Source organism: Python bivittatus, unplaced genomic scaffold (genome assembly GCF_059951505.1).
Source record: "Python bivittatus isolate LINGU-HERP-01145 unplaced genomic scaffold, Pbiv_v1 ctg000480_np1212, whole genome shotgun sequence".
Classification (NCBI taxonomy): domain Eukaryota; kingdom Metazoa; phylum Chordata; class Lepidosauria; order Squamata; family Pythonidae; genus Python; species Python bivittatus.
This window is the reverse complement of record NW_028277075.1, coordinates 7,883,188-7,906,021: the sequence shown is the minus strand read 5'-3', so window position 1 is coordinate 7,906,021 and position 22,834 is coordinate 7,883,188. Positions and strand designations below refer to the sequence as shown.

Below are 22,834 nucleotides of genomic sequence, written 5' to 3'. Positions count from 1 at the left end.
CGGCATGCAGTGTGTGAATTCTGTGTAAAGAATTTGCGATCCTCTATAAAGGCTTGAATGTGGCCCAAACTGTTGCTTCCTATAATTACATTAGGCAAATACATTCTGAGAGGTTCTTACTCTTCAGTAACAGTTATATACTACTAATGCTGCAACGGTGGAGGTAGTATCAGGTGATGGCAGTGCTTCCTCAATGGGAGGTGCTCTAGGCCATGAAATCAAGACCGCAGGCCAGAGATAGGACAGAGCAGAGTTTAGGAAACATGACACAAAAAATAAGGGTAGGCAGGAGATTGCTAGGGGACAGGATCTCAAGAGTGACGGCACCAGCCTGAGCTCAGAAGTTAAAGGGGCCTGGGTCTGATTAATACTTGGACAGGAGAACACCAGAAATGCCTGGGATTGTAGGATAGGCTGGAGAGTGGGGAAAACATTCCAGAGGGAGGCCAGAGCTCACCAGGATTCAAAGTCAGCTCAAGAGCATCCTCACTTTAGAGGAACACAGTAGTTTTTTTCGCACTGCTTTATGTTCTAACTAAATTTTTCAAAATACTTATATAGATGAGCATGGTGAAATCTGCATTACAGATAGCAGGGGCTCCATGGTAACTGCCGTTATATTTCGGGAATTGAAACAAAGCACTTTATATTCTACATTTCTAATCTTCTTTTCAGCCAGATGAGATCTCTCTCTCTGTCTTAAAAGATACATGTTAATATTTAAAATTCAGTTCAGTCTGCCCAAAAATATTAATTCTGGGATAGCTGGTTCATGCAAGCCTGGACTCTTTCAGCCACTATTCTCATTCCTGTGGAACCTTCAGAACTGTAATTTTATGAAAGGGTTTCACTATCAACCCATTGCAACACTACAGTTCTCAGGGATATGGTAAGAACTGACAATTTAAGACAAATACTAATATGTGAACTAATAGTATAGCATTGAGTATTCCAAACATGAACACACGTGTACACATGTATATATATATGCATGTCTGTGTATATAAATACAGTGTATATATGGAATGAAATAGCAAATTGTTGTCCATAAGGGGAAAAAAAAGCCAATTCCTGATTAAGCCAATTCAAAGGGTGCAGTATAGTCTCCAGAACCCTTCATTGGGAAAGATGATAAAGATATAAACAAAAAGGTTGGGAAGAAAGTGGAAAAATTTGAGTGGTATTAATCAGGGCATCACCACATTTGGCTCTGCTTGACACTTTGATATTTCTAGTCTCTTTGGGGCAACTGGAATTATTGAAAGAACAGTTTTAAATGGCTGACTCTATATTTTATCTGGTAGAACCTAATTTGTAAGTCGTGTAATCTCCTTCACTTTTCTTCTTAAGGCTGAGCAGATGCAGACTCCAGAGCAACAGTGCCAGCAGTTCTTCCTCCTGCCTTTTGTTGAAAAGTTTGGGAAATCTCAAAACCTTGTATACTATATCTGTAACCTCTGAATTGTCCTAATAAAGATAGTGTCCCGGTATGAAATTTGATTAATTTAGGCACTGTGGCTTAAAACAAAGGACTTCTCATCTTGATGTAAAGGGTGTTTTTGTTGTAGTTGCTGTTGTTTGTTTTAAAGGAAATTATATAGAAGGAGCTAGAGATATATGAGATGTATCTCAATTTGGGATTTCTTGAACATTCACTCACTAAACAAACTCCATTTCTTTGCTACCATCCACATTATTTCTTATCTCCTTCCCCCACCCATCAAGGTCAAGAAACAGAGAGAGTAAATCTTCAGTAATGGACATTCCCCTCTGTGAAGACCCCTAAGGTAAAGCCTTGTTCTACAATTAGTGTCGCTTCAGCAGGCGCACACAGAAAGTGAAGCAAAGAGAAGCCCTCCTAAATTACAGTCATTTTCTCTGCAGATTTCTTGTCTGAACCCCTGGAGCACTAGGAATCTACTGGCTGTGGCAGCATAAGCGTGTGTGTGTGTGTGTGTGTGTGTGTGTGTGTGTGTGTGTAAACTGTAGAGTGAAGCAGATTCCATCTAGGTTGGTGTGGGACAGAGTTATGTCAGGCTGCTACTGTTTAACGTCTGGCTGATATAAAAGCTTGTTGCATCTTCATATGTCTGCATAAATAGTAGGAAACACAACAGCTTTTCAGTAAAGGAAATCTTTGTCCCTAAATTGATTTTGAGATAGAAAGGCTGGGGTTGTCATGCTATCTTTCCTATAAAAAGGAAAGTTAACTATTTACTATGGGACCCATGGCTCATTAGCTACTCCATAGTATATAGGTGAGCAATGTGCAGGCCGTGTGTGAACTTTGGTCGAACTCACTGTGGGTTGCATTGCTTTAGGAAATTTGCCCATCTGTAATTCATAAGATGGTAATTCATAATTTGGGCAGTGAAGTACACATACTATTGGTGTATAAGGAGATTATATGAATGGGCATATGTAACTGAATCAATCTCCATCTAGGCCCCATCCCCAGTGCCATGATTAGGACCACATTCCTGATGTAACTCCAGAGTGCCTTCATCCTTGCAACAAAACTCAAAAAGGATGTTCACAAAGAACTTGGGAAGAAATCTGGGCAAAATTATTGGGCTCAGAAGTTCTTAGACATGTATAATCTCCCATTATAAAAAAAAAAAAAGTTGCTTGGTTTTGGAAAAGTGATTTCCAAATGAACAAAAGAATGATAACCTTATTTCTGCAAAACAGAACAATTTAAAAAGAAATCCAGATCCTGGCTCCTCCTATATATTAAAAACATTATTTTAATTAAATCGGAAAATGGCTTGTTTAAATGCAAATTAAAACATCAGTCTCCAGTTTTAGCTTTATTTCCAAATCATGCCTCTGGACTAAATACTCCATAAGCAGTTTTAGAAATTAAAAGTGCTGGATAGCTACAGCCCAGTATGGAAGTGTGCCATTTGCCTGGAAAAATGAATAAGGTAAGCAGGCATAGTATGGAATGGCAGGTAATATTCTGGTAAATCAGTGTTGGGTAACTAGTAAAGTCTTCTGGTATGAGAGTTCCCATAACACATAATCCAAATTCCAAATGCTACCAAGTCTAAAGAGATTTTTAATTTAGATTGTAGAATTTATTTAAGTATTATTTATTTTATAATAAATTTAAGTATTTATTGTAGTAGAATGAAAATCTCTTTAGCCAATTCACTCTCTTTAGCCAATTCACTATATGACTTTGATTACATCCAGAATTAAAAGAAATGTGAGCTTTAATAATTTTAGGAGATCCATACTAGTACATAGACTATAGTATATACAGTGGTACCTCGGGTCATGAACACTTCTGTTCACGACCAATTCGGGTCACTAACAGCTCCGTTCGCAAAATTTTGCTTCCGTTCGCGAACGCCGGATCGGGTGACGAACAGGATCCGTGGCCATTTTCCCTCCCGTGACATGTGGTCGTGGCTTCCTGTAGGGAGGGGGACTCTCCCTCCAAGCAATAACCGCCTCCCCACCCTCCTTCCTGTCCTCCACGCCAGAAGTCACATCAAGCAAGGTTAGCATTCTCTCTCTTCATACTGTATTTTGTTTCATATTTTTGTGGTTTTAAAAAAAAAAATACATATGGTTCAGAACGGATTAACCGTAATTACATTGAACCTTATGGGAAAATTTGATTTGGGATGTGACCAAAATCGGGTTGCGACCAAATTCGTAGGGGTCAGAATGGATTAACCGTATTTACATTGAACCTTATGGGAAAATTTGATTCGGGTTGCGACCAATTCGGGTCACGACCAGAGTTGCAGAACGAATTAAGTTCGTGAACTGAGGTACCACTGTAGAAGGTATGGTAGATACAGCCATGTTCCTGTAAACAGAAAATCTGGCTTGGAAATCTAAAAGGTCATACCATAATTTGCCAGATCACTTATAGACTAATTTTTCAGACAAATCTATTTTGAATCACAGTGGCTGCAGACTGGTGGAGGAATACTGCTTTGGAGAAATTGTAAGACCACAGTGCCACATTTCTTATAATAGATTATTCTACTCTTTGTGGGAAGGGGGATCAAGGAAAAAAAAAAATGCAAAACAAACATAACACTCTGTTTCCAGGTATAGCTTTATTGGAGATGGGAAGGAAGTACATGTAAGCAGAAATGTGTATTTTGCTTATGTTTTCCCAACCTGTGCTGCTCAATATAACAACAGATATAGAGACTTGAATGCCCAGTTTCACAAAACCTGGAGTAGCCTCCTACACATGTGTGACTATGGTGTCATTGGTGATACATGTGATACATTGGTGATACATATAGCTGGATAATGAAGAAGAAAAAGGTGAATCAACCCAATTTATATGGTTTGCAGAGTTTGGGAAGCAAAAATATAAACATTAGTTCTGAAGACAGTAAGTTGTTCAGTGTTTGCAAAAAAAAAAAAAATCATGTGAGTGGCAGGAATGTGATCCTACAACCCCCCCCCCCCCCCACACTCATGTATCTAATTCAGTGGGGCCTTCTAAATGTTTATTTACTGTGGAGAATGCCTGCAAAATATTTCTGTCATTGCATTTACAGTATAGTCCAGACAGTACATTTGTGGTTATATACTGTTTTAATCATTGGATTTTATTGGGTAAGGGGCCTTGAGAGGATTTTATCCTTTAAAGGTGCCCTAGAAAAATTTGAGATTTTTTTTTTAAACATGCATAGTAAAATCTAAAGTAAACTAGACAACCTGTGACCCACTGGGTCATCGTTTCAGAGACATTTCCTTTCCTAAACAGAGAAACAGAATGACCAAAGACAAAAAAGCAGTGAAAGTGTGAGTGACTTATGACTTGCTGCCAGCTTCCCTGTTGACTTTGCTTGTGGGAAGCTGGCAGGGAGCATCAGAAATCTTCTGTCTGTCCTCTCTCCCTCCCTTTCCACATATAATATAGGCTTGTGCCATTTGCCCTCCTCTCATGACCCCCAGGAGAACCCCAATGAAGTCTCCTTTTCCTCAGCTAACCCGTGGAACTGCCCGCCACTTTGCTGGGGGGAGGTGGAACAAAGGGAGCCATGGAATTTGAGGAAAACTGCACCCCTGCTCCCCATTCTGGCATGTCCCCAAGGGCCCCCTCCCTAGAGGGAGGAAGAGGGCTCACCTGTCAACCACTGGTGCCCCTCAACCAGCCCTACCTCAGCAGCAGGTATCTAAGTTGCTCCTTCATCTTTCCCCCAACGCCCACCGCCGTTAAAAGAGATTTCAAATTTCTGCCTCATTTCCAAAGCAGCCAAATGCCACTCACCCATTGGGCCTTGTCGCTAGCTGAAAGGGTGCAGGGGGCAGAGGGAGGCAGGAAAGAGGTCAAGGATACACTGATGACAATCACATGACCTGGGCTGACTGGCAGCATGGCACTGCAGCAGTGCTGAAGTGGCCACAAATTTCCCAAATTTCAATCTTATGGGAGTAATGGGTCTTGGATTTTGGATGCATTCTGTAAGTTAGCCCATCTGAAGTACCTATGACACACCATTTTGCTCAGTTGAAGGTTACAGACACGAGAGTTTAGTAGTATATAGATAAATGTGTACTTGAGTATTCCTATAAGATATACTATATAAAACAAATGGAAGTATTTTCTTATATATAGTATGTCATGTATAAGAGGATACCGCTTACTAACTCATCCAGTGACCCTACTACTATTGGCCTGACTGGAATGGCCTCTAGACAGTGAAGTATAGTTGATATAGGGCAAAAACCATATGTTGTTATTTTGTTATTTATTACTACATGTTTTCAGGGAATGAATTTTCTGGATCAAGTCCCCAAATAATTTTTCTACTCTTTGGTACTGTACATCTTGATGTGAGTGTAGGTGAAATGTTTTCTCTTTTGTTTTTCTGCCCTAGGCAGCAAAATGTTTGGGCCACTCCAGAGTCTATCTGCAAAATAACTTTGTACTGCATTTCAAAGCCAGTTTGGAATGTCACGTTTGGATTTGTGACAAGTGTAAGAGATAGTGATAATAAATGTATATAGGAACTGAAATTATTTCCTCATCTTCAAAAATGGATCAGTCGAACTCTTAATATAAAGTCAGCTTGACTGATATGAATCAAATGTATTTTTCTTTGTGTGTGTGCATGTCTCTATCTGCTCTCACACACATTTATACATCTATATTTCTAGTTTAAAAGTAAAGTAATTAAGATGAGTGCACACTACCCAACTCAGGGATCCAGACAGGCAATATGTTAAAAATAAGTCTGAGATGGTCATAAATGGAATGTTTCAAAAGTTTTTTTTTTTTTTAATGCCAAAGTTTGATGTCGACTTTGAATTTGAGGGCCAGGCCAATTGGTTCTCCTGCCCCATTCTCTGACCAGTTCTGAGTATGCATCACAGATTTGCACGACATGGGCCAATATGTGTATTTCCAAAAGAAAAATCTAAAATTGTTCTCTTGCAGCAGAATCCATAGTATTGAGAGCTGAATACCATTAAGCTCACCAATATTTACTCTTAGTGTGTGTGTATAGGATTGCAACCTTAACTATCTTGCAGTGACAGAACTCCTGGTTAGATAATGAAGAGAGAAATTAGCAAGATCTTCCTTGATTTGTTGATCTTTCTGCTTTATATAGCAGAAGAAAAATGTTTCATACCTTTTCTTACAAAAGCTGCAAGCAGGATACTGTACTTAAGGAGGGAGTGTTAAACTGTAATTAGACTTTGCTTGAAGATTTGCCAATAGATATAACATTTAGTGGAAGCATTGTTTTGCTAGCTGTCACACTGCCCCACCCATTTCAGTAGCATAGTTTCTATAGCAACTGAGGCAAAGGAAAGGAAAGGAAAGGAAAGGAAAGGAAAGGAAAGGAAAGGAAAGGAAAGGAAAGGAAAGGAAAGGAAAGGAAAGGAAGCTTTTGAATCATGTGGTCACTGGAAATGCATGACAGTATCACTGCACCCACAGTCACAGCTCTTCCCTATATGGAAGGCACTTGGGAAAGTTACCACAAAGCACAGGAACATTTCGTTAAGTGATTGTTAAATCAGAAATTGCTAAAATCTTCTTTCCTATTCAGCTCTGGCAGGTTCCCTGCAGCCCCGAAGAATACCTTGGCTTTGCGCATAAACCAGCATGTGCTTTCAACCACAGTAGTCAAAATTCAAAGCAGAGTTTTTCTCCAGTTACTGCCAGTGGAGAATTGTTCCCTACAGTGCAGTCACTGGGGCTTAAACTGCTTGGCTTCCAGTAATTTAAAAAGGAGGAGGAATGTACTGTAGTAATTTTCAGTGGGAATGTCCCATCCCCTCTTCATTTTGGAAAGATGTTCTTGCTATACAACTAGCATCTGTTCTGTACTCAGGATACTAAAACATAGAAGCCTGTACTTCAACTCTACTCTTCTCTCTCTCTCTCTCGCTCTCTCGCTCTCTCTCTCCCTCTCTCTCTCTCTCTGTGTAACCAGTATATAGTATATTAATGAATATTTTTGCTGTATGGAATCTGGAAAGAATCAAGTAGGGGAAACAATAAAGTGTTGATTTAGTGACTCCTACAAACAACAAGACTCATCTAAACTGATTCCTTAGTAGTCTGGTTTGGAGAACACAGCTAATAGCACAATGTAAGTGCATGAAGTATAGAAAGAGTCTGCAGAAGATGAGAGATCACACCATGTACAAAATGGGTTATTCCTTCTTCCAATGTTGCCTCTGCCAATGCAGTTTTGTGTTGCTGTCCTTCACCTGGAATACATGAGGATAGGCTGATAGATGAAGGGAACTCTCTCAGGAGCCTTCAATACCATTGATCATGGCACCTTTCTGGATAGGTGCAAGGGGTTGTGAGTGGGAAGCTACAATGGTTTTCCTCCTTCCTTCAAGGTTGGTTCCAGTAGGTGTTGATGTAGTAGAGAGATCTAGTTCTAGGCCTTTGCTTTGTGCACACCCCAGGGTTTGGTTCTTTTCCTGCTTCTGTGTAACATCTATGTAAGGTTGTTTAATGATGTTATTAATCAGCACAGAGTTAGATATCATCAGTATGCTTATGAATCCCAGTTATATATCTCAGCCATAGCCAGCCAAGCAATGCCACTGTAGTTCTGTCTCAGTGCCTGGAGGCTGTAGTGGTCTGGGTGGGGGAGAACAGGTTTAGACTCAACCTTAACAAGACCAAGTGATTGTGGATTGCGATCAAACAGTGGATCCCTGGATCCATGGAGTTTCCATCTTTGGTTCTGGATGGGATCAAACAGTCCAAGACACCCAGTGTACTATTGGAGAGTCCTTCTATATTCATGGCTTCTATTTGAAGAGTGACGGCTTAGAGGCCTATGTACAAATCTATCTTATGTGCTAATTGTGCCCATTCCTAGATTTGGAGGCCCTACTCACAATCACACAGCCTTGTTTACCTCTTGCCTGGATTACTGTAATGTGCTATACATGGGGCTGCCTTTGGCAACCCCTTGGAAGTTGCAGCTGGTCCAGTACTTAGTCAAGTGAGTAGTTATGGAAGCATTTCAGGCTGCCCATGTAATAGTGTGAGGTGTTACCTTTTGGGTGCAATTCAAGGTGTTGTTTACAGGTGGTCCTTTTTTAATGACCACTCATTCAGCAACAATTTGAACTTACGACAGTGCTGAATGCCAGTCTTCAAAGTTTCAGCCATCGCAGCATCCCCACAGTCACATGATTGTGATCCAGGTGCTTGGTGACTGGCTTGCAATTATGCTGTCACAGCATCCTGCAGTCACATGATCACCATTTGCAACCTTCACTGCTGGCTTCTGACAACCAAAGTCAATGGGGAAGCTGGCAGGAGGTCACAAATGTTGACCACGTGACGTTGCATTTAACAATGGTGTGGGATTCCCTTAATGACAGCAACCAGAAATGCTGGAACCACCATTGCTAAGCAGCGTGGTCACGTGACATCACACTTTATGACTGCATTGCTTAGCAATGGAAATTCTGGTCCCAATTACTGTTGTTAACTGAGGACTACCTGTATTACCTATAAAGCCCTTCATGACAGAAGGGCTGGTTATTTACAGGACTATCTGTCTCCAGGTATATCTGCCCATCTCATAAGATTTGACAGGGTAGGCATGCTTGGTCCCATTACTTTTCAATGTCATCTGGCAGGATCCAGGAAATGTGCCTTCTCTTTTGCCACATCTGACTTACAGAATAGCATCCACCCAAGATCCATCTGGCCCTGACCTTGGGTGCATTTGGAAGACTCTGATTACATGCACTTTTCACCTAGGCACTGATTTGGGAGGTTTTATACCTGTCTTAAATGTTTCTGATTGTTTTTGGTTATTTGAAGTTGCTGATGGTGCAATATGTTTTATTATATTTTTTTTTAAATGTTGTTTTTAACTCAGTATATCACTCTGCATCACATTTCGATTGGGCAGCTATATTAATTGATCAAGTCAGTAAATAAATAAATAATACTAGAAGGAATTTTTTAAATCCATTTTTAGCACGACGAATATTCTATACTGAACAATGTTTTTATTAGACCAGTTTAAGATTTACAAAATGGAACCTGCTAGGACTGCCACAGATGGAAATATTGGGGATATATCAAGAAAGTGCATTGTTGTCCTCTTGCTATTTTCTAAACATCTTATCATTTCAGCATCTCTTCTGAGACAATCTCCACTGCACCTAATTATCTGTCTAGTCATCCTGGGAACCTTCTTGTGCCAAACACAAATATAAGAAATAAACAACAGAATCAGCATTATTTTTATTTCTTTCAAAGTAGCAATCATACTAATTCTGAAATCTATAGAGAATATAGATTTCCAAGCATGTCAGAATGACAATTGTGAAAGAGAACAGAGAGAGAACTGAGATCTAAATGGTTTCCCTCAAATGTATGATACAGGTAGTCCTTGTTTAGTGCCCACAATTGGGACTGGCAACTCCCAATGGTCACTAAGTGAAACCACAATTGTGCTTATGATCTTACTTCAATTTTTCCTTTGCTTTACAGACCTGTGAAGGTCATAAATGCTAGGATTGGTCATAAAGTTACTTTTTCATCACCATCCTAACTGAATGGTTGCTAAATGAGGCAGTCACTAAATAAGGACTACATGTATTAGGGTTAAAGTGCTCATGTTCTGAAAGAGAAGGATCAATACTTAAGACTTGTTGTTATACTGTCAATTCTTGCTAAGAAATCAGAGATTGTTGAGATAGTTACTAAGCATAACTCCAGCCAACACTGAAGATGTTAAAACCTATATGAAGATAGATATGGAGATAGCAATGTGTATCCCTTGTTGTGAGACATTTCATAAAGATAAAGCCACAAACAAAAGGCCTTATCTTCTTGGCTTTTTAACCTAATATTAGTTAAGTTGTGAACAGTCTTTGTATGGACTAATTAATATAGATGCCAATTATATACTCTCTCCTTTTTGGAAAGTTGTGAAGATGATAAGATGAGAGGATAATCTGATACTAAGTAGAATAATTTCCCAGAGTAAATTCTACAGGGATAGGTAATTTATACCTGGGAGGAGAGTAACACAATGTATCTTAGCTTTTCTGTTCAGTGAATAATGTGATTAATTATTTACATGACATATGTGGTTAAATCTCATCAGAGAGGAGATTAATATGTTTTGCAGCTTGGAATAATCTTTCCTCACCTTCATACCACAGGGCCTCTCTTTCTTATAAGAGAGTGAACAGATAGCTCAAAAGTATATAAAATATTTTAACATTTCAAAAACATTTTAAACCGTAGAAAACTGAGAGGGATACCTGTTATCATATGGCTTATTTAGATTAGATCCATACTGGTAGTTTGGGATGGATAGCAACATTGAACCTATACATATATACCTATTAGTTATAAATAGTTCTATTGACATTCCTATCACATGATAGGGTTTGCATTTATTTTCAGCCAATGACTTGTTTTCATTCAAAGACATCTATATAGAAAAGCAAAGGGATTACAGTTAATTATATTGCTCAAGGTAGTCCATAAGCTGCTCTGGTCTATATTCTAGAGTTTTTAAAATCATGCGAATAAGAAAGTCTTCATTCCCACAATTTTCTTTGGAATGATAAACTTTTCCCCATAAATTAGTGGAAGTCTTTGGTCAGTATAGGGAAAGGATTCCATAAGGGGAGTGGGTGAGACAACTGGAATGCCTTTCCATGTAGCAGTATCTCATATACACATAGTACACATATGGAATAATTAAGAATGTACTTTCAGAGGGGAGAGGTTGTGGTGGGCAGTTCTGACAACCTTAAAACTGCCAGTTTGTTAACACTGTATGATCAATTCTCATTCAAATCCTGTGAGTGACTTGATGATGAGGTATCACTGCTGATTTTAATATCTCTCTCCAGTGAGTTACATTAGTTGGTGAATATAAAGGTATTTAAGCACAATTATCCTTATTGACCTTATTCTAGTGTCCTTTAAATTAAGGAAAGGGAAGGTCATAAGTTGTTCTTATTAACAAAAGGTGCTGTGCTCTCCCACCTTTCTGTTACAGGAAAAAAAAAATCCTTCCTGTGGGCAGGTCTTCCTGGAAATATATACTTTTGTATTTGTGTGTGTAGCCACACATACAGATACATATATATATATACACAAATACTTATATACAGTACATACACACACAAATACATATACACACAAAGTTAACTTGAATTTATATAGACAAATTTAAAGCATCAAAATGCACAAAGAGTAATGCACAACAAACAGCTCTCTAAAAAGCACCCTTAGCGTGTTGCTTTCTAATGTTTTTTAGAACTACTTCTACTGTGAATACTATAATAGCATAATGGCTATAATTCTTGTCTTGTAAATAGAAGATTGCTGTTCAAAACCCACAGAAACTTTGGGAGGGGGTTTTTTTTTTTTTTTTTTTGTAATGCTACTTTTCCCCCCCTAAGCTTCCTGCTTTTCCCTGGCTTTGTTCGTTTTTAATAAATGCAGTGGACCATTTCATTGTTTTTCCAGTCACTATTTAGGAGCTGAGGAAAAAGCCTTTCTATCTTGGGTGGCTAGAAAAATGGAGAAAGAGTGCACCCCTGGACTTTTTTGGGGAAAAAAAAAAAAAGTCAAGGGAAGCTCATGAGAAAAAAAGTAATAATTAAAAACCCTTTATTTACCAGGAAAGAGTTATAGCTATTGTGCTGTTACGGCATTCATAATGAAGGTAGTTCTAAAAGACACTATGGCGAGTGTTAACTCAATTGAAAAGGCACTCCTGCCTCTACAAAGTAGTCAGTGAACTCCTGGGGTTACCCTGCAGCAAACTGAAACACACTATCTGAAACAAGCAGCAGTACTGAAGGTGACATAACAGAAATGTGTACTTCAGAAATAGAACAGAAAAACGTCTACTGAGATTGCTTTGGTTGTGAGTGGGAAATTAATAAAGAGAACATTATGCTCTGGATAATGTTCATTTCTGGATGGCAGAAATGGTTGCTGGTCATTCAGGTAATAGGGCAACTGGGATATATGGATAAGCCCTGAGTTAAACGTTTTGTTTCTGATATGTAAATGCAACAAAATTATTCTCCAGTTTTTATGCTGAACCAATGTGGTTTTCAATTCAAAAGCTGCATTTGAACATCACAATTGGAAAAATTGCATATAGAAATGTATATATTAAAGAAGATTGCATACAAGAAAGGTATTAGCTGGAAATGTTGGCAGAAAAAGGTGTCTGTATTAGAGATAATTCCACAGAAAAAATATTTTTCCTTTTTTGTGATGCAGAAGAGAACATACATATTTTCACGCAGAACTTTGTTAAGGAAAACTAAATGCAGAATAGGACAGAACAAATGTATGCTTGAAAACAATGTGAACTTTATAAAAAGCAAAACTGACAGATAAATCCAGCCACAATTCTGATGAATGGCCCAGTGTTCTTTTTCCAGGGTCTACTGCATACATATGTATTAGTTACATAATATCTTTTGGCATTATATAGTAGTTGAGCATTGTTACTTTTTCACTTTTGATGACATGAAGATTGATGAGTACCTCCTTGGAAACAGACTTGCCTTAAAATGATCAGAAAAAAAGATTAAAGGAAGTTGAACACTGACATTTGGACTCCAGTTGATCATTACAAATAATATAAGACAGACTTTGGGGAGAAGAGATTTAAAAAATGATATAATTTCCAATATTGTACTTAATATACAAACATAGTTAGAAGTGAAGCAGACCTTCAAAAAGTATGTCATATCAGGCTAAATTGTCTTTTGTTTCTACCACCACAGCTATGTAGTTTGCCTGCCTACTGTACTGAAGTAGGCAAACTACATAGCTGTGGGATGTAGGCAACTGTAGTGGGATGTTGTATTCAAGATAGTAAAAAGAATTTCCCAGGAAATACGTTACTGAAAATAAAGTAAAATAAGATGCTCTGTCAATTATGCCTAAGTATCAGCTGAGCAGCTTTATTGCTGCTTCTGCTATCTCATTTTTTCCTGGAGTTCCAGGGATCCCATGTTGGGTATGATTACTGATATCCTAAATTGGATTAGTTATTATGGTTTTCTCTTATAAATAGGGTTTAGGTATGGGAAATCTTAGATTAACAGATGGCAAGTGTGTCTTTAGGTTTGGACTTCCATTTGAGTGCCTCAAATTCTAGGGAACAGATCTAGGATGGTTGGAGGCTTGGGGTGGGGGGAAATCAGAGTAAGTTGTGTTCTTGAAATATGTGGCATCAAATGAAGCATTTTTATGAACAGTAGTTTGTGCAGGCCAGGTGTCAGCATCTACCTCTTTGAACCATATAAATATTGAGACACTCAATAGGATCCTGTTCCAAGAAAAAGCTTCCATTCTGTGCTGGGTCCCCACAAAACATTAAGCTACCCCAACCCATTAGAACCTTTACATTTCTTTTTTTAAAAAAAAAGAATTGTGGAGCTTGAATACCTTTCAGTTATGCAGGAAGAGGCTACTTTATATTCCAGCTGGACTGTGCTTAGCTTGGTCAATCACATGTTCTGTTGGAAAAATTAAAAGGGAAGCTTAACTAACATATTCACTGAAACATAAATTAAGAGCAGTAAGTAGAGCAAGTTTCTTATGAATTTATTCTGGAAGCTTTCATCCATGTACTGTTGAACAACACCTATCTCAAAAGCCAGAAGTTGTCTTTCCAATACCTTAGAATGTTTTCTAAAGCTGTAACAGAAATTGCTGGCAGCGAACTCACTGAGAATTTTTATTTGAAGGAAATGTGTAATGTCAAAGAAGGGAAGTCTTCTATGTTCATTGTACACAAAGGGAAGCTACATGGTGGGAATCCTGCTGTGAAACCTCTTCAGATGAATAGCTTGTTAAGGAATGAAGCAGTTAGCTGAATAAAAGCCTGATTATGTACTAAGAGGTAGAACATAGCAAGAATCATAACAGTTAAATGAATAATTTTTAAGGCTGAGTTGCTTATTGCTGACTTGCCGCTTTGCAATTTAATCATATATATTTTTGTGGCTGTTAACAATTGATCACAGCAAGTATTTTCACCCACTGATGTTGCTTCTTCTTTGTGTTTATTGCTTATTCAGTCCCCTTTAATCTTGGGCAATCAGGGGTAGCATTTTGGATGGGCACTGGGCAGTTATGCTGTGTCCAAGGTGTTCCATCCGAGCTGTGCTAGCTGTAGGATAGAGTGGGCTGCCTTTGCAAATGGGATTTTACCTATCAGCAAAAAACAAAACAAAACAAAACAAAACAAAAAAACAGTTTTTGATACTTTTTTTTTTTTTTTTTTGAGAAAGAGGACCCAAGTTGTATGGGGAAGCTTCAGAAACTGGATGTACAGAATGGTACATTTAAACTGATTGTGCATTGTTGCTAGAGTGAGCAGAGTGACAGAATGAAATATTGTTTTTGGAGTTCTATAACAATGTAAAAAAGCATTTTGTTCCCAGAATTGAATGTCTAAGGTCCCTTGGGTTAGTATAGAAGTTCCATGTCTCAAACTATTCATTCTGGTTTTCCCAGTTCTCTACCAATTTATGCACAATTCCAATTAAATAACCTTAAATACACATTAATTGTTTGTGCAATTTCATCTCTGGAATAGCCCATGATCATCTCCAGAGTATTTGCTTTGTTCAGAAAAATTACACAAAAAACACTGTCTAATTCTCTTCTGTTTGCTTCACCTCTGCTTTCTCATACCCAAGGGAAACACCATTCATTCTTTTAGCCAATCTTCGAAGTAATTTGGCCTTCAGTCCTTCTATTCTTCCACCTATCTTTCTTCACCTCTGCTCCTAACAGACAATATGTTAGGTCTTAAACTGGATAGCAGAAAACTCCCTACATTTCAGAGATCCTCCCTTATCAGGTTTGAAAACAGGTTCAGCTAAATCTGCTCATAATGAACTTTCAAATCATCACTCTAAATGTGCAAAAATGCCAAAAATCAGCTCAGCATATACAGATAGACAAACAACCATACACACACATACACACTCCCCCACGTAGCCCTTCTGTTTTTCATGAATGCCTGCATAATCTTTTTAAAATCAAAACAGCCACAACACCAATTATTTAAAAGCATCAAGAAGTTGAGTTCATGCAAAATCTGAAACACAGGCTACTAAAGAATGAAACTGGTAGGGCTGTGGGAAGAAGCTATGCTTTACTAATGTTCAAAGAGGCAGTTTAGACTATAGAGGTAAAGTAATTCTGCTAGTTGAGGTGTAGAGGTAACACAACTTGAAGCACTTTTGTATTGCTCTGAGGCTTCCGTGTTGTGTATGCACTGATGCTTCTTCCATTGTTTTAGTAGCTGATTGCAAGAATCAGAAGAGAAGCTACTGGACAAGGCTTTGTAGCAACACAAATCACTGCAACACAACCACTTCACTTTTGACGGCAGGGAAGAACTATGTTGCTTTTCAGAGCAACTTTGAAGAGATACTTTCCATGACACTTTATCAAAGCGAAACACCCCCTTGAAGCTTTACACAGCCTTGGATGCTAGATTACAGTATAGGTCCGTTTATAGTTACAAAATGAATCATAATGGATATCTTGGGGTAGATTGCTGGGTGGATATGCCCCAGGCTTCTTCAGTTTGACTAACAAACATAAATCTCTCTGTTTGAAAAAGACATTCACTTAAGCTATGGTAATTGTCTGGCATTATGTCATTGTTTTGCAAGGTAACATGATGTGACAATCATCATGGTTTACCAACTGTATGAAAAATAAGAACAGAGAGGAATTGTAAGATGAGAGAAAAGCAATAGATATATTCAGGTTCCATTATTTCCTAAGGATTTTCAAAGAGCTCCCACTATTTCTAATGGGCATTCTTGACCTTTATAAGTATATCCAATAGGAAAAAATAGGAAGGCACAAATCACAGAGCTAAATCTGCTCCAGAAATATATATTAAGAATGAATGTGAAAACACTAAGATGTTAGCTCTGGGTGCTTACAGGAATGCCCACAGCTACATTGTGTAACTGATTTATAGATGGTAATATAGAACTTGATCTTGTTGCAACAAACCATATAAATGTTCTTAAAGGCTTTGTTTTGTCAATTTCCATACTAGGGGGAGGATATCATAACCAGGGTTGGGGAGATAGTTTGATACAAAAATTTGGTGTTGATCTGGTAGAGACAGGTCCATTTGTTTGGGGAGAGGTTCCATAGCTAGGTTCAGGAGGCACGCCCAGTTATCCATTTCAGGGGATACAAAATCGGATCTGGTGAAACAAAAGATTACAGAACTGGTGCAAAACTTAGGCATATGGTTTGGGTAGAAACCAGATGTTGAGCTTTGTAGTTAACACAGATAGTATCATAGCAGTTTGACAGAAAATAAATTATTGTCTGCTATCCACCACTAAATAATGCAGTTGGGTGGTAGAATTATGCCTGGGTTTACAAATCCTAAGAGCTTTGTAGTTAACTCAGATAATATCATAGCAGTCTGACAGAAAGTAAATTATCGTCTGCTATCCAACACTAAATAATGCAGTTGGGTAGTAGAATTATGCCTGGGTTTACAAATCGTACAATTCTAGCCTGACTTCTCAGCTTAAGCAATGTGTCTTTATACAGAATAATAAATTATTGCCATATTAAACCATGTTTTTCCACCTAGACTTGGTTCACTTTTTTCCAAGCTATTACCTTTGGTTTGCCTATCTCTGCCTTAGCCCTATTTGCTTGACAGAACTCAAACTAGAGCTTTTCCATTTTTTAAGAAGTGTGGTTATATCACATTGCAGTTTTTCTTTATCTCCTTTTATCTGTTCCAGCAGTCAAGATAAAAACACCTGCATTGGCATTAAAAAAATGTGTAGTTAACTGAAGTAGAATTCTTTTGCATGGTAGAGCTTAGTTTGTTTAGGAGCCAAACATATACAGTACATGTCACCTCTCCCAATTAGTCACTGTAACTTAAAAATCAGATCAAGAAGCATTGGATAGCTGTAAAAATGTTTAAACCTGATAGAAACTATGAGGTTCTTTAACATTGTCATCTCCTCCTTCTCCTCTTTCATTTTATGTATAATGAGTTCCCCCCCCCAAAAAACCATGTAATTTTTGCATTTTATTTTCTTTATTATGTATACCCTGAACAGAGAATGAAAGCCAGCTTCTAATCACTGCAAAAATATGTCTTTGTTTTGTTTTCTTTTTACCTGAACATATCAGCTTTCTTTGTGTTAAACTCTCCACATCAGAGAAAAGAAAAATGACATATGTACAAATATCTTCTGTTTTAAGATTAGCTTTCACATATGCAAGCTTCTAGTATTACTCTTATTCTCTTACTCTCATCTTGTCCAAAGCTGGAGCAGCTTTTTCATTTGTTTATACTAGTCTAAGCTTAGAGAGAGAACTTTCCAAGTAACTAACATTACAACTTAATTGTCCCAGTATTGTAAAATAATGGGTTGGCATAATAGCATAATATCATTATAACATTTTTTAAAAGAAAAAAATGGAAATTATTCCCCCATTTATTTTTGCTTAGGATAGATAAGCATGAGTCCCATTAAGTGGGAGTCTTACATACTGTATGATTAAACTTTATAATACAGGCATTTGGCTACAATATGGCTCAAATGGGGAGGTGAATATGCACACCCATGAAACTCTATCCTAAACATGCTTATCGCAGATATTTGCATGTCTGCTATGAAAATCTGACAGTGGACCATGAGCATATTCATCTGAATGATTGTGCAAAGCATACCATGTAAAGGAGCCCTACCTTATCCAGGATTCCATGGTTCTGGAGGAAATGGATTATCTGGACCCTTTTCAGTCAGGTTTCAGGCCCGGATACGGAACAGAAATGGCATTGGTCGCACTTATTGATGATCTCTGGTGGGAGCAGGATGGTGGAAGTGCGACCATCCTTCCTCTCCTTGATCTCTCAGTGGCTTTCGATACCATCAACCATGGCATCCTTTTGGGACGGCTCAGAGGATTGGGGGTGGGCGGCACAGTTTTGCCCTGGTTCTCCTCCTTTCTCCAGGGCCATTCCCAAATGATAGTGACAGGGAGCGAGAAGTCCCAGCCTCAGCCCCTCCTTTGTGGGGTGCCGCAGGGTTCGGTTCTTTCTCTGCTCCTTTGCAACATCTACATGAAACTGCTGGGTGAGATCATCTGCCATCATGGGATGAAATATCATCAATATGCTGATGATACTCAATTATACATCTCCATCCCAGGTGAGGTAAGTGATGCCGTGACCACCCTTTTGCGGTGCCTGGAGGCTGTAAGGGTCTGGATGGGGATCAACAGGCTTCAGCGGAACCCTGGTAAGATGGAATGTCTGTGGGTTAACGGCTCCTCTGTAAACAGGACTTGTCATCTTTGGTGCTGGATGGGGTAGCACTGCCCCAAACAGACCCAGTGCGTAATCTGGGGGTTCTCTTGGACTCATGGTTCCTGCTCAAAGAGCAGGTGGCAACCATGGCCAGGAGGGCCTTTGCACAACTTCGGGTTGTGCACCAGTTATGCGCTTTCCTGGATCGGGATGCCCTTTGAATGGTCACTCATGCCCTTGTTATCTCCCATATAGACTATTGCAATACATGGGGCTATACTTGAAGAGTATCTGGAAGCTACGGCTGGTCCAGAATGCAGCTGTGTGGGCTATTTTTGGAGCCCCAAGAAGGACCCATGTAACATCATTGCTCCGCAAGCTGCATTGGATACCAGTCTGCTTCCAGGTCCAAATCAAGGTGTTGGTTATTACCTCTAAAGCCCTATATGGCATGGGACCAGGTTACCTAAAGGACCACCTCTTCCCCATGACTTCAACATGTCCCACCCGATCACACAGAGGGGGCATGCTTCAGACCCCCTCAGTAAAAGAGCTCCAATTAGTGGGGCCCAGAAGACAGGCCTTCTCGGCTGTGGCCCCCAACCTTTGGAACATCCTGCCCCCGGAGTTGAGATTGGCCCCCTCACTCCTGGCCTTCCAGAGGGACTTGAAGACCTGGTTCTGCTACTTGGCTTGGGGGGAGGAAGGGAGACATCAAGTGTGGGGATGGCTAGTCCCTTAGAAGCCTTTCATCTCCAGCCCAGGAAACCATCTCCCTCTCGGACTTTTTTCTTGGTAATGTTTTGTACAGTTTTTTGTACAGTTTTTATGTTTTTTCCAATTTTATATGTATTTATTATTTTAATGGACTGTGTGAGCCACCCAGAGTCCCCCATTAGGGGGAGATGGGTGAAGATAAATTAAATAAATAAATAAATAAATAAATAAATAAATAAATTCCAACTGAAAGCTGAAAATTGTATTTCAATAGCCTCTCAGAACTTCAGAGTCAATATTCCAAGATCTCTAAAATCAGTCATTTGCACAGGGACCTTGCAATATTTCCACTTGAGCCCTATACATGTAGCAGATGAATGCCTGCATAAGAATGACATTACTCCTATGAATGTTGCTAAATGCACATGTGATCTCAACTTTATTCTGTCTTTCCTATGCACATCTCCCTCTTGGACTTTTTTTCCAACAGGCTTGCTCCATGGACAATTCATCAAGTTGAAAACTGTTAAGTCTGGTTGGGGACCCATTACACATCTAGGATGAAACCATGTCATTCTGCATTGTTCTGTTCAAAATAACTACAGTCACACAAACAGTTACAAAACTGCCGTTTCAGAGATGCTACTCACATTACAGGTCTGAAGCAATGGCAATAATTTTCCCTACAGGCATATATAGTTCTTGAATTTCTCCCAGCAATGTATAATAAGCTGCTCAGAACTGTATCAGAACTTTGCCCATTTTATTCCAATGGATACTGTTTCTGGTAAATAGGTAAGAGTTCATATCCCCAGGAACGCAGCTATATCTCATCAGTAGCTGGTGTAAGGCAAGCCCAGAAAATAATTATTTCCCAAACAGCACTCCATTTTAGATTTCAAATCCTTGTTTTCTGTTACAAATGAACGTTGGTAAATTAATCAAGGTCATTTATTAGCTTTTCAGACCTACAAATTCTATTCAAAGGCACAAGTTTTCATGAGCTATAGCTCATTTCATCAGATGTTTTGGCTGCCATAGATTAACATGGCTGTCCTTCTACAATGACAAGGTCATTTAGAGGACCATTAGGAATAGCATTCACTGGACCTGTGCATTTATTTATATGATATATATTTGTGTCTTCAAATCAGTGTTGAGTCCTGGTGACCGCCTGGGAAAGTCCCTGCAGTTTTCTTGACAATATTTCAGAAGTGGTTTCCCATTGCCTCCTTCCTAGAGCTGAGAGAGAGTGACTGGCCTAAGATCACCCAGCTGGCTTCATGTCTAAGGTGGGACTAGAACAATCTCCTGGTTTCTAGCCTGGTGCCATAATCATGACACCAAACTTATCTTACTTTATTGCTACTGTTTTTTCATTATATATGTTGTAAACCACTTGAGGTCCAGTATACTGTATTGAGGTGGTGTATACATTTCATAAATAATGTTGTTTGAGGTTTATTCCCCATAAGCTTACAAAGGATTATAGGTAGCTTACTCCTCAAAATCAGAAGGGATGTGCACATGTGTGTAGGGTCTCATTCTTAAATTAGCTCTTTTGTGCATCTTTTGCCTCATGCTCATTTGTGCATTTTTTAGAGTTTATAAAAGTATACAAGGGAGAAAGTGGAGAATTCAGAATCACAATCCTATTAAGAAAAATAACATCTTCATATGTTCACGGGGCAGAGATGCTGAAAAATGCACTTAGTAATCAGTCACCCCTTTGACTCATTCGTAATCTCATTTCCACCCACATCTCCGATTCTTTCTGTTTCTCATGCTATCAATTATGCCTCCTCCTATAATCCTAAAAGTGCATAACTGTTACACACCATTTTATAGCTAAGGATTGTTGAAATCCTTATGAAACTTTCATAATGCTCATCTGAGGAAGAAAATAAGGGAAGTTTTGTGTTTACTTTTTATTCCCTTTCATGAAATCTTTGAGCTGATGTAGATGACAATTTGCATGTAACTTGATGAACTTTTATGTAGGTTAAGGAAGACCATAGTCAGCCTTGCCTTGTACCTGCATGTCCTAACATGCATTTCTGGGAAAGGCACCCTAGGGCCTCCAAGGGTTTGGACTGAATTCTCATCTGGCTCAGCTAATAGTTACAGAATCTGTGTTATCATTTAGACACTCTGGAAGGCACTGGTTGAAATCGTAGTAATTAATTGAAGCAGTAGATGAGAAGGTAAACCTGTTTACAAATTAGAAATCTCATAGTAGAATTTCAAAAAGCATTTCAGGAGCTTTTGATGATCAAAACAATCAAATAAGGCTGAGAGGTCCAGTTGTACATCAGAAGAGTTATGTGTGTTTTGTCGGTCTAGATGCTCTGTTCCTACAACTTCAAAGTCAGCAGCATTTCCTGGAATGGCTAGGTAACCACAGAATGTTCTATCCATCATGAGATAAGTTTAAAAGTTTCTGCATAAAAGGAAGCTTGACCAAGGCACCCATACAGGGCTTTCTTCCCTGCAGCATCATTTCCAGAATGATATTTTAAATGATTTTGCAAGATCAGAGAAATTGATCAGAATCTCATTCAGGAAATGACTGAACCTTCACAGAAAAAGCCTTGCTTCTTGGCAGAATGTCTTGGAACGATTCTGTTATCATGTATGTAAAGTTAGGTTGTTATTTCCAGTTCAGAAAATAACCATTACAGCAGAAAATAATCAGCATTCCATAAAAAGGGAGGAATTTTCTTCTTCTTTCAGAAATGAGAATAATGAAAATCAACCAGCAAGAACACAGCACTTTTTTCCCTGAGCAATTATGAAATCTGAATTATTTTGAACAGTGTGATGCACTTCTGGTCAGGGAACAATTGCATTCTACTGATATTTTCTCAGTGTGCTGTGAGGAAATTGTATAAAGAGCATGTATAGAGCTCTGTTTATTATCAACCATGACAGTATTAGCTTTTTGAAAACTAAATATTAAGGAAAATCATTCTAGGGCTATATCCAGATGGCATTTGGAATTTAAAAGTGGGCACATTTATGGGAAGGACCAGCAGAATAGGAGCAGGTTAGGAAAATAAAACAAACTAAAACATAAAGTTGTAAGAACAACATTTCCTGAACCTAGTCCAGAATTCTGGCAAACCAGATGTCCCAAAACAGTAAGTTGCGAGTGTGACAGAACCCTCTTAATCTTGCACAGTGTGCATATTGCCTCTGATACTGGAGAAAATATATAGTTATCATGACTATGACAGTTTTATTCTCCATAGAATTTCTCTAGTTCCCCTTTCAAAATTGTCCTGTAGTACTAAATATGGAACCTTGAACTATATTTC

At 38.7% G+C, this 22,834-nt stretch overlaps 1 protein-coding gene and 1 long non-coding RNA gene across 6 annotated transcripts in view; one reads left to right on the top strand and one right to left on the bottom strand.

Moving 5' to 3' along the window:
• The window catches only part of LOC103060191 (neurexin-3-beta), a 758,042-nt gene that overhangs the window by 219,853 nt on the left and 515,355 nt on the right, over positions 1-22,834 (top strand). The gene's annotated exons all lie outside the window — the stretch shown is intronic.
• Positions 12,650-22,834, bottom strand: part of LOC148214904 (uncharacterized) — a 30,179-nt gene continuing 19,994 nt past the window's right edge. The window contains exons 4-5 of the long non-coding RNA XR_015796883.1: positions 13,922-13,992; positions 12,650-13,032 (exon numbers count right to left, since the gene is read on the bottom strand). This is a non-coding gene — a long non-coding RNA (uncharacterized LOC148214904). The remainder of the gene's footprint in view (positions 13,033-13,921; positions 13,993-22,834) is intronic.